This window comes from Saccoglossus kowalevskii, chromosome 20, assembly GCF_978046115.1.
Source record: "Saccoglossus kowalevskii chromosome 20, keSacKowa6.1, whole genome shotgun sequence".
Lineage (NCBI taxonomy): Eukaryota > Metazoa > Hemichordata > Enteropneusta > Harrimaniidae > Saccoglossus > Saccoglossus kowalevskii.
Window position 1 is genome coordinate 15,953,189 of NC_140660.1, and position 13,861 is coordinate 15,967,049.

A 13,861-nucleotide genomic window follows, 5' to 3' on the forward strand; every position below is an offset into this window, starting at 1 on the left:
ATTTAGGATTACGTGAGTTTGACCTCCTCCAAGATCTTGTTTCACTGCTTCCTTAATAGAAGCATGCTGGTAATTTGCATACTGCACATGGCCGCCTTAAGAACTATCCATCTCAATCAGGGTCCGTAATTTATTTTTTCTGCTCATAATGGAGATAAATTATGGTAGCTAAACATTGAAATTGCCACCCTGACTTAATCACTACTGAAATAAATAGTGTATTGGGAAAATATTGATTTACCGATAAACTTCAACACCGGTAGGTCCCGGTATCGGTTATGGGTAGTAAGGCACTCTAGTATCATATTTACTTCAAAGGTAATTTAAAAGTGATGATAGATTCATTGATATTGAATTACAGTACTTCTCAATTTCATCATTGCTTTCAAGCAGTCACGTTTGGCCGAACTTGACTTGTGTTTTCTCGATAATTCTTGTCTAATATGTCGTCACAAAACCGGAAATAGCAATCGTGCATAACAGAATCACGATCAACGTGTTCTAAACTTTTACGTTTTTAATAATCCAGTATTTTATATGCCAAACGTTATTCCCAAGCTTCCTAAATGACACGTTTCATAACCAGTTCATCTGTTTTTACAATAATAGCAGGACTGTTTTTTTGGCAAAGTGTGACACTGTGCGATCGCTAGTTTCTCACCAAAGCCAGGACACAAAAGGATAAATAGTTCATAATAAATACCATAAGCACAGTTTTCGATTTCCTCAGTGGTTAGACTGGCGCATGCGCAAAAGGTTATGCCAGTTCTCTTGTGAGATGTCGTTAAAACTCAGAAAAACACAGTGAAACTTTGGCGAATCAAAAAAATACTTGGCGTGCATATGTATGGCATTGAGAATTACATATGCACCAACTTTGAAAAACATTGGACAGATCATATCAAAGTTAAGAGAGAAAAAAGACGAACGCACGCACGAGCAAAAAAAACGGACAAACGGACGAAAGCCAATCTAGAAGCCTTCGTCAGACTTCGTCTGCGAAGGCTAAAAATGTGTGGTACTGGGGTCAGGGAAGGAACCAATGGATCCGGTTGGAGCATAAGATTTGGCTCCAGACCCTGCTGGTTCCACTGCTGTTGGGCCTCCCAGTCGTCAATGAAGTACAAAGGTATCTGTAGACAAACGGAAGGACTTTCGCTCGTGTTAGCACTCCACTCACTTACGCCAAAAGGTTCCCCGAACTGAACGTACGATCAACACAATGAGTCTTGGAATACGCACACAGTCCTGAAAATAATCACAGACCTCTGAATCGCAGTTGGCGTACACATCTCGTGGCAAAACCCCGAATCCCAAACCCAGTGACATTTGCTATGGGGGTTACCAATCCGGGAGCTCCAGAGGCAATTGCTGCACGATTGAATCTGTTCTGGGGTACATTCTAGGAGGCGAGGACATCAACAGACTGCGCCCTTTCTCCCTGTCAATTTTGAAAACCACACTAGTAAAATGAACTAGGCATGCATGAGTGAAACAAATTTACAGTTAAAGGCTGACACAAAAAGACCCAACAACGTGGCCGAATGCGCCATCCTAGGTTTTTTTTTGCACACAAAACAGACACGGGCCCCAAAATAAGAAAAACTTATCCTACCAGCCACTACGTCTACTGTTAACAACAGTTCACAGCTTCTTCAGAAAACTCAGTCAAAAACCCGGAGACTGAATCGTACTGTTTTTGCTATGATTCACAAACAGAAGTGAACATAAGGCAATATGGCATCGCCTGCCTTGCCTCAGTTATGAGGTGCGCGACGTGGAAGAAAATACATTACCTAGATTTCTCTCTCAGTCATATTGCTGAATTGCAGATTAATTTCTACAGTTCAAAATAGTAATTTTTATTTGACTGAAGTCTATGGTGGGTAAATGAACTTAGTAAATTGGCGGCCAAACCATGCGACCAATCACAATAAACTTAAATGTGTATATGAGAACATTTTGTCTGGTTGTTCTGAAGAAGATTTTCCCATCCGTTTTAGAAAAAAAGTCACGTGACCGCTAAAGTTGTTATTGCTTATATCTATTGCTCATGAGTTGTACTATATGCCATAATAAATCAGATCGCCTAGACCCTCAGAAAGTGGTTAAATAGCCATTTCCTGTTAAATTTCAATCCAATATGGCTGCCGAACTATTTGACCAATCACAATTCTGAAAGTTAGGTGCACCAGTTCACATTAGGGACTTTCAGTATAGAGCATTATCAGACCATTCCGTTCAGCGGTTTTCTCAAACGGCTTGCCAAAAAAAGTTACGGAAGAAAGAAAGAAGAAGAAAAAAATGATAATAATAGGGGCATATAGCCCTTGGGCCCCTAATGAAAATGCAATCATTTCCCAGTTAGAAAATACTGTGCTGTTATGTATGCAATAAGTGTTCGGTGAGGTGAGTATCCCACTCTTAATGTTATGTAAGCCTAGGACTTTCCTTAATCATGACAGGCTCTTACAAGACAATACATTTTTGAAACACGGCTTACAGCCTTATAAGCATGACCCCTACAGGTCACACATCCTGGCTCTTTCTGGTGGTATTATGACACCAATATATTTCACATTATACGTCAACTTTTGAATTTTAAAGTTGCATTTCCACTTATGTCATACATAAGGCTTGTACCTTAAAATACGGTACTTGACTAATTGATTATCGCCATGGTGATGAACATTAATTGTTCACACGATATAAGCATTGTGTCCCCTCCAGTATCATGGAGTGTCATGACCAGTACTAAGGATTGCGTCTCTCAGTCATAATGGCAGTTTGCTTGTTTGTCAAACTGAACATTTATTAACTGTTTGCTAATAACGCAGATCTGACAAAATCTGACGAACAAAATGTAATTCACTCATTGTTTTTTTTACCATATTTACTCTATTAGTGGTGCAGCAGTTGAAGAGACACATGTACTGTATTTGTACCATTACAAGTACATCTATATTTCATGTGTACAGTGTTTGATCTAGGCTGCGCCATTGCGCAATTTGCGCAAAAAAATCAAAGTTGACGCGTTATTCATAACACTGTGCGCCAGTTTGGGCGCAACATTTTTTTCCTGCCAATTTAATGAAACAATTACGTAGTTGCGTTGTTTTTACCGTAAAGAGGCTGATTGACCTTAACGACCCATTATTTACTTCGTGGCGAAATCTTTTGCGACAATAATGTCGCAAATTTCATCACGTGACCACTTCAAGTGGACCGTGTGCAATTAAACAGCATGGCGAATAAAAGCCAGCGGTTGATGAATGAGGTCATCTTCGGGCATCAGTTCGTTCTATGAAAGAAAATGATACCCCAGAAACAGTTTCTGAGACTTCTGAACGTTTGGAGGGCCGGATAAATATGAGATAACAGATACAACGGTAACTAGCAGTGATACTAGTTCCGATGTCAATCGGCGGCACCCACAGGTACGTAAACACAATCATAACACTGTTACGGTATTCATTGTTTTCAATGCTAATGTTATTTTAATAAATTACACTTTTACTTTGAAAATTATGACCAGCAAAAGAGCCTACTTAGTACTATACCATGTATTATCAAATCAAAGCGAAGTTGCGAAGTGTTTTGTAGGTCAACATTACATTACACGTGAAACCAAAATATAAGACTATTTTTTGAAATAATAATTATCTTTATTGCGTTCGTATCTTTATCAGGATTTTGACTAAAATGCAATACAGATGTGAATAAAGATAAACAAACAATTAAGATGAGAATAAAAATACACACAGGAAAATAAAAACTGACAAGCAAATAAAAGTAGGGAAAAAATAAATTGGGTTGTTTTTCATATTTGTGTTGGTGAATGTTTGGATTACTAATGCATGTACATGACCTTATCTTGAGATAGCTGACTATATTGTTTTCAGTTTTTCTTCTCTAGTTTTGAAACAGTTTTCTATGTATTATTGTATACACACACTAGGCTTCAGAATGCTTTAGTTGGCTATCAGAAGTAATTTTATGGCGTTTTTTCAAAATATAATTCAAGAACTCTGGGTGATGTTGTGTTGTTTCTTATAAAAAACGCATAGGTCTTAAAAACTACCCAAAAACCTGTAAATTTAAAAAAAAAATATTTTTATTGATCTATGCAATATGATTTACAGACATAACAATGGTTACAATATTAGAATTTATCTTGACTCTTCCAACTTTCTTTTTCTTGCAGGAAAGGTGGTTATCCCCAGACTGTGTTAAAATAATGTAGCACCCACTGTCAGTGTCACACCAGAACCCATCCATTACCACCTGTAAAGAATTGACATTTCAATGTTATGTATAATAGTGACAAACTGTCAACACTAAGTAAAAAGCAGTGAATTGGTATCCAACAAAGTTTAACCCAGCTGATTTGATTTCTATACCCAAAAATTGAAATTATAAGTATTCCATAGTGAAATGGTGAATATATTATTTTCTCATGCATTTTGTTGCAACATTTGTTTTTGAAGTGTCTTCCCAAATTGTGTTTTGTTGCAATTTATGATAAATAAAAAAATAACTGAAATACTTGCTTACATGTAATCTTTTCTAGCAAGCACTGGAGCTTCTGCAGCTTCCGTTTGTCAATGTTCCATTAATTGTCCCAGTAGGTAGATGTAAGTGGTCATGAAGAAGGTATTAGTAAAGGGCACTGTTCAGTACTATAAAACTTGTTTATAGGACAACAAGTGAGTGTTCAATATAATGTTGCCCAATAAAAATAAAAATATCATTTTTTATGCATTCAGGCTTATAAATGCTGGAAAATTCTTCAGACCTGTCACTAGATTGCTATATTTCACTTATGCTCCAGACAATCCTGACAACCAGTAAACTGGTTGATTTGTGCCAAGTGAACACTTCAGGGTTATGAGCACGCCATTGCTATGCCAACTTCTGGGCCCCCAGTAATTTTTCATGGCCCTTATTCTCATACAAGAGGGGCCCCAATGGCCCCACTTAATGAATTCCTAGATCAATCACTGTGTGTAGTACCATATTTACTCTATTAGTGGTGCAGCTGTCATAGACACATGTACTGTATTTGTACCATTACATGTACATTTCAGGTGTAGTACCATATTTACTTTATTAGTGGAGCAGCTGTCATAGACACATGTACTGTATTTGTACCATTACAAGTACATTTATATTTCATGTGTAGTACCATATTTACTCTATTAGTGGTACAACTGTCATAGAGACACATGTACTGTATTTGTACCATTATATGTACATCTATATTTCAGGTGTAGTACCATATTTACTCTATTAGTGGAGCAGCTGTCATAAAGACACGTACTGTATTTGTACCATTACAAGTACATCTATATTTTATGTGTAGTACCATATTTACTCTATTAGTGGAGCAGCTGCCATACAGACACATATACTGTATTTGTACCATTACAAGTACATCTATATTTCAGGTGTAGTACCATATTTACTCTATTAGTGGAGCAGCTGTCATACAGACACATGTACTGTATTTGTACCATTACATGTACATTTACATTTCAGGTGTAGTACTAGTACCATATTTACTCTATTAGTGGAGCTGCTGTCATACAGACACATATACTCTACCACAAAAATAAAAACAACTATACTAACTAAAGATTAATAATATCAAGAGACCAGATGCCAAACTCAGATCTTACAGTCTATTTAAAAGTGATATTATTCCAGCTAAATACCTACAACAGTTAAATAATAGACAAGATATTAGATTACTGTCTCAATTGAGACTTAGTTGTCACAAACTCAACATAAAAGACCTAAAATCCCATTGGGCCATTCCACTTTATATCTGCACCCCCCTGTTGATGTGGTCAGATTTCCAGCACTGTATGATAGGGAAAATACCCCGGAATTCCAACTGTATATGGGGAAACAATCTAAAAATCCAGACGAGTATGAAAAAAAAATTCCTGGAAATCCAGGCAGTTATGGCTACTAAATAAAATATGGCCTAGTTTATCTGAAAATGAGAGTTACTCATCATACTCTGTATGGTGGCACAAAGGAACTCATCAACACCATAAGTAGGAACTATAGTTTTGGATTTTCATTACTTTACGGTGAATGGTGATTTTGAAATAAAACTTTGTATGACTTATACACCCATGGAAATTATACCCTGTATGAAGTAAACACACAAGCTCATCCACGGGGGGGGGGGGTAAAAACTGGAATGGCCCATTAGAGAACAGGATTTGTGATAAGTGTGGGAGCGACAGTATTGAAGGCGAAGTTCATTTTATTACAGACTGTAGCTATTACATTGATAAAAGGGATATTATGTACACTAAATTTACCAAGGAAATCCCACTTTCCAGTCTGAAAACAATATCAACAAGTTTATTATCCTTATACCATCCTAAACTATTATTGAAGCAGCTGTGATAGAGACACATGTACACATTGGCATAGTCAGGTTAGTGTACCGAGCCCCTTTAGAGAATTCAACTTTTAAATATTTATGCATATACTCAAAAAATAAAGGTATAACTCTGTTACTAGTCACATTGGCTTTTGATAGCGAATGAGATAATAAACAAGCAGACTTTCAACCACGCTGTATACATTGTAGTTAAACAATTAAAAATAGCACTTTTTCTCCAAAATGATAAAAATATTCACTACAATTAGAAAATTAAACTTTTAGTCACAAAATGAAATAAATATCTGTCAGGGGTTTACCGAGGTGTCTGCATAAAAAATATCAAAGCAATTGGGCTAGCCATTTTAACCTTTTTACCACCAGTTCCCTCTTTTTATCACAAATTCACAAAATAGTCCTGTTTATAGTCTGCACTTTCCTTCAGAAGATTGGTACAAAAATAGCAAAATGTTTTGAATAAAAACTGAAAATTTAATTAAATTGTGTCTGTTGGTTCCAAAATTCGGATTCACTACTAAATATATTGAAGAATATAGGAAAAAAAGTGCAGACAAATTTGGGCAAGAAAGTCTCATGGTGAAATGGTTTAAGTCAAAAATAGCATTTTTTACTAATTTTTCACTCATCCATTAATTTTTTGATAATTTGCGTTAATATATTTAGAGAAATATTTTCCGCAGATACATGTATACTAACATGTTAAGTGTGGGTGATTGGTTGCAGAATGTGGGTGTCCTACATCCACCTGAATATGGTTGACTTGGCAGATATTAAATACACAAGACAGAGATAAATGCATCACATGACCATTGATTGGTTAGTGATCTGTCATTGTTACAGCGCAAATTTTACACTGTAACATTTTACATTTTCATTTTTTTTATTTAATGGGTGTCAGAATTGGATAGACAAGTCTTTATTTCATTAAATGTTTTAGTTTTTTCAATTTAATTTTATTTTCCATTCATTGCACACACAAACTCACAACTAAGACCAAACAGGTTGATATAATGTGGATTGTCTCTCATCACATAGTTGTAATTCCTTCTGATTGTTACCTGTCTGTATTTGTAAAATATGCACAGATATTTATTGTTGTATGTCTTGATTATTTCAATGTCAAGGTCAATTACAGCTACTTGATTAAATTATTATATAATTGAGTTCATCTCTGACTACCAGAATACTTTGGAACTTTTTACATTAATTACCTCAGTTATAATTTCTGAAATTACAGTGTTTCGTAATGTGTATAAAGTTCATCCATGTTATGTAGTTGAGAAGACAGAAATAAAGTTCTACGTAAAACTGTGCAATAAACATGATATATAAAGAGAATATAAAGTCGTACGTAAAACTGTGCCATAAACATGATATCTAAACAGAATTTACGACAATATAACGATGATTTGGTGCCATACATTCTGAAGTTGTTTGGTGAGATTACAAGTTTGTATTTGTCTTTCTCATGCTAAGCACAAAAACAGTCTCAAAATTTTTGTTGGTCGGTCTTTTTGAACTCCGAATAGCATATACTGGGTCAGGACTCGAAATTAACTTTTTTTTGGTAGTCCATCTGGGCTACCACTTTTTAAATCTGGTAGCCCAAGATCAATCACTTTTTTAAAGCAGTATTTATGCCGTAAAAATAAAAAAGAATATTTTTTCTATAAACAAATGTCATGTTCAGTAAATCTTTTTGACAGGTTGATAATATTTCATATATTTTAATGTATTGGTACTAATTTCCTATAGACAGGAGAACTTAACTGAAATAAAGAGTTCATGTTTTATAGTTTCACTGCTTTCACTCATTGTGCATTGTGAAATACTGCAAATTCCAAGTTTAAAGTTTTAATGTTAGGCCAGACTTTTATTATCTCTTGTTTCGTGAACCCGCCGAATGAACAGGAGCCGAAAATGAAATAAAAAGAGAATTTTATTTCAGCGTAATTTCTCGCGCAGGCTGACTTAAATTAAATTAAAACTTAATTAATTAAAATTTAAATTGCCACAAGAAATAAATTGTCCATATAATACCCGTACCTCTTATAGGCGCCACTTTGATACATTTTCATTTCTGTCTGGCGCTAATTTGAGGTCACATTTTGGCAACTTTGTTGCAAATAGCGCTTAATTGAGGTCAGTCATTTTTCACACACTCAGAACTAAAACTACGGTAACGTAATTCTGTCTATACAATGTACCGTATTCTGCCGTAAATTCGCCCTTGGCCGTTAAACGGCAGTTCGTTTTTTAAAATAAAAGAAATCGCATTTTTTTATTAAATATTTTGGCGTAATTGGACATTTAAAGGAAACATCAATCCAAACAACATAATGATCCCGAAAGAAAAAGCTCCACAAATGTAGGAAAATGCAAATTTACAGTTTTTTTATATCACTTTTCATTCTCTAGATATTCAACTTTATATCAGTATTATGTAGTCAGCCATCTTGATTCTTAAGCAAAGGATTATGGGTAAAGTATGACATCATAGAATCTGTTGTCAGATTCAGAATTTAAAAAGTGGTAGCCCCAAGAAAGAAACTGGTAGTCTGTGGACGCGGGGCTACTGCTAATTTCGAGCCCTGCGGGTATATTAGAAATGTTGCTGTGGACGTTTAACAGTTCAACAAAATGGCGTCTGAAATGAATAGTTTTATAGATACAGTATATACATACATATATAAAAAATATATGTATAATACATATACTTGAATGGTTTCTTTTGTTTTAAGTTTGTTATGTGTCTACCTCATAAAACTCATAAAAACTGTAAAGTTAACCAGGCTATATAGAGTCTTGGTTTGTCATGATAAAATTGAACTTTCATGACCTCTATATATAATTCCCAGTTGAAAATTCTTTTTTTTTTCTATTTCCAGATTGAGCCATACAAATACAAAATGAAACATACCATAATGTTATAATTAATATGGTCTACTTTTTTAATATCTGACATTGCCTGATTAGAATTGGTTCAAGTGTTTGGTTCATAAGACATGGCAATGCCAATACACAGGCTTTGTTTTTCCAGTTATCCATCATTGTCTGGTCTTGATACCCTTAAAAATTCCCCTCCTACAAATGTTAGAGTAAAATTTAAACCTCAGACAAATCTCATTCTACTATCTGTTTTTTGATAATTTTTTTCATTACCAGAAAATTTGATCTCAAATTTGTGGTAACCTTTTGCCAGTAACAGCTTTTAACTCATTTGTGATTTTTATTGGCTGGGCTGATTTCGTCACATATTAGTACTTGGCAGGTAGCTCACACTTGCATTCCAGAAAGGTGGACAAATTTGCATAGCATGTATGCAAGGGTTCCTCTACATGGCAGTTGTGTGTGGAAAGGATAATGCACATTTTCGTTTATATCGTCTTTAAACAAAATGCTTAAATACATGCCTCTAGATATGGTAAAAGTGTCGCAATACTGTCAAAATGGCTACTATCCACAAAAATACAACTATCATTTTCACAAAAACTAAGTTGGTGATCGACCCCCAACTTTTTTTAGGTCAATATCCTTATAATACCTGGAAATACAATTTATTGGAAAAAGAATGAATTCTGGATATTTGCGTTCATGAGTAGGCCACTATACACCGGCCAAGTGATCAAATGTGCGAGCTGCCAATCAGCGATAGCCGGAAGTCATGAGACTGGGGTACAAGAATAAGGCAAATAAAAAAAACATGTCAGTCTGCTGATATTCCATAAAAAGGGAATATTATTTTTGTCATGTCGATTAGTACACCTGTACGCACAATATCACGCGTGTAAGTTTACGCTACTCTTCAAAACGGTATTCTACTTCCGGGAAAGTGGTTTCGGGGGAAAAACCTCCTTAAATGTCCATAACTTCTAAATCATGTATTAAACGTGTCCTGAGACGATATCCTTATAATGCGTTCATGAGTAGGCCACTATACATCGGCCAAGTAATCGAATGTGAGAGCAGCCAATCAGCGATAGCGTTATATCTAGCGATTTCTAGCAGCAATTATAGACGACTTTCCTGGAAGTCGTGAGTCTGGGGATGCAAGAATGAGGCGAGTACAAACATGTCAGTCTGCTGATATTCCATAAAAAGGAAATATTATTTTTGTCACGTTGATTAGTACACCTGCACGCACAATATCACGCATGCAAGTTTACGTTACACCCCAAAACGGTATGCGCGCGTTACTTCTACTTCCGGGAAAGTGGTCTAGGGAAAGACTTCCTTAAAATGTCTATAACTTTTAAATCATGTATTAAACGTTCCCATGGACGATCCAAGTACATATTGTGTATTGTTACAATACGGAATGATGTCATGGTTATCGCATTCAATTAAAATATGGTGTACAAATCTGTGTAAAAAGTTCCTGTTGTTAATTAGGTCACACCGTCACTGGCGTCAGGTGACCTCAGTGGTAAATGTCATAACACAGGAATAGTTTGTTATCTGAAAATATGTGTATTACCTAACTAACATAAACATATATGTAGATAATTTTACACTTACCTTAGAACGCATGACGGTGTTAGCTGAGTAAATCTGCGTGAATAACTTTGAATAAAACTAAGTAGTACACCTGTATGATTCACACTCGCAGCTTGGTCTCCCACAGCAACAACGCCGAGGGTTTGATTTGTACGCCCCCAACGACCAACGGTTGTATACAATTTGACCTCATTCAGCAAACATTCGCGCCTGTATTTCGGCATTGTGAGGTTTATTTGTGTATTTTCGTATTAACGACAGCGTTGATGTATTTAAATTCGTCTCAATCGACACAATTTCAAAGAAATATACACGCCGATTAGTGCCGTACGCCCGATTTAAGTTTTGAATATCCACACAACTTCTGGGTTCACAGTTGAGTCGCTTCAGATGGAAAAACCCATTCTCCTTCCCAGAGTTCCTTGCGGTTAGATCATCGAAAGTATATGTCTGTGAGATTGCGTAAAACCTTTTGTTGGCGTTGTAATTCTGATAAATTAATTTTCTCATGCATCTCCGTTGAACACAAACAACAAGGGTGGCACTGTTCTTCATTACGCTCTATGTCTGTGGCACAAAATAGTAATTGACGGCAGGCATTACCCCTTATGTGTGTTCAAAGTTAGTGTCGTTTGGAACCTAACTTCTAAACTTGAAAAAACGGTGGTATGTCGTCTTTCAATGGCTTACATAATTAAAAACACTCCCAATCAAAATGACATATTACGGCAATTAAAATGCCGGTATAATTATCAACACTTTATTCTGCAATTCAATTATGATTGGATGTCTCCAACTTCTTTCCTCAGAGGCCAGCGTTTCGGTGTGCATAGAACAGTCAGAATAGAGTGTTTGCCGTAAGACACAATTCAGAGACGAAGTCTTATGGGTTTTAAGGTATTATTATTCGGGCGCAATTGCCGCTATTTAGCTAGCAAGCTATTTACACGATCTAAATTATAAACTACAGAGCTATTGAGAAACGATGTCTTGTTACTTTGAAATTATTATTTTTCGGGTGCAATTGCCGCTATTTAGCAAGCTATTTACACGATTTAAATTATAAACTACGGCGCTATTTAGAAACAAATTCTTATGTTGAGGAAATTAATCTATCCAAGACAATGGGCGCATTTAAACTGTGGTGTTATAATCTCTTTTATGCATTAAATAAAATTATTTCTAGTACATGTACTACCAAGCCGCGAATTGGTACAACACTGATTGCTCTCACGCATATTTTTAACAAGACCCCCGCCCACATTTTGCTGTTTGTTCTAGCTCTAGATGATGTTTAGATAGCGCCAATGGCGTCTCGAAAAGTGTGTAATATTATAAAACGATGGAAATGTGACGTCGTGGTAATGATTGTTTTAAAGTAAACATGCAATGAAAATTGAAAGCTAAAAATATAAGTAATAATTTAATTCCAAATTATTATTATTGTCATAAAAGTCCTGCAGACTAATCGTGAAATAATTACTGTATTATTTTCTGAGACTAGAGCTTTTAATATTCAATATTGAACTAACTTTGATTTATGGCTCATATTTTCTGTTATTCTATTTTATATTTATATTTCTGTTTTTTAATGTTTCACTTTCACTCTTGTTTGTGGTAAATCCGTGTTTTACTTCTATAGTTTATACTCATAAAAGTGTTTAAATTGTGCTACTCAAATGTCGCTTTTTGTCTCATACCTCTGACTACTATATTAATCTGAGTTCATTCCAAGTAAAGTCATACCGTAAAAACTCACCCGAACTCAACTTGTCAAATACATGTTACTAAACGTGCAACAATGCCTGATTAGCATTGTTTCGGCTCCGCCTCTATGTTTATTTTTCCTGCTGTATTTCTGTTTTTTCGCCCTCTCGTCTTATGACGCATAACTCACCAAACTTGTTCATTATCTATTACGTATCAAGATTAGCATTGTTTCGACTCCGCCTCTATGTTTATTTTCCCGCTGTGTTGTTTATTCTATTCGCCATCTCGTTTTATGACGCGTAACTCACCAAACTCGTTCATTATCTATTACGTATCAAGATTAGCTTGATTTCAGTGTGGTGGAACGAGGCTCTAAGAGCTCAAAGTTCTATAACGCGCGATTGCATCTGTACAATAAACAGACAATGGAAGAAAACTCTCCACACTTCATGTCTCAGTAAAATACTGAAGGCAAGTATTTATACCGCTGCCTTCGCTTGGTAGCGAAGCGGATAAAACATACAGAGGCAGCCGAGGTATGATCCCATTCTTCATGCATACGACAACAATTTAGCCAGCAATTCATGTGTTTACTTAAATCGAACTTAGTCTAATAAAATAAATTTTGAACGAGGCTGTAACTTACTGACGTAATCCGAACAACTTATATCACGGGCACTTGAAACCTGCAGCAATATACTAGTAACCCAGTGTTTCCCTGAAACCGTTTTCATAAAAAACAAAAAAAAAAAGTAAATAACTAATAATTAGCTTAATCTTCCAATGAGAATGAAAGCGGAGCATATGCATCAGGCCTAGCTAATACAATTCTGGTCATTATTTTTGGGAGGAGGGGGGTGAGGCATCAGTAGTTTGCGACAGACACAAAATAGGTATATATTTTTAACAATCAGTTGCCGCTGCAAGAAAATAATGGATAGGTATTTTTCTTTCCGCATCTGAGCTGTAATCTTATTGCTAGAATATAAATATGGTTTAACGACTAAATATTTCAAAAAATATGTAAAAGTTTGTTTTGAAGATGGATAACTTTTATGCAATTAAGTGGACTATCAGAAACATTACATTTATTTTAGTTAACCTTATGTTTTATGTTACTTATTTATAAATTAGAGCGATGTTTTCACGTCAGTGACACAGAGGTTACAGCTCATGGCTCTTGGTATAATTGGTTTTACTGATTTTTAAACAAATAAAACGTCCAAAAATGTT

At 35.5% G+C, this 13,861-nt stretch overlaps 1 long non-coding RNA gene across 1 annotated transcript; it reads left to right on the top strand.

Moving 5' to 3' along the window:
* Window positions 1–3,221: 3,221 nt before the first annotated feature.
* LOC146730053 (uncharacterized) lies at window positions 3,222–4,550 on the top strand. Its single transcript, XR_014927855.1, has 2 exons — window positions 3,222–3,437; window positions 4,205–4,550. It is a non-coding gene; the product is annotated as an uncharacterized LOC146730053 (long non-coding RNA).
* The last annotated feature ends 9,311 nt before the right edge of the window (window positions 4,551–13,861 follow it).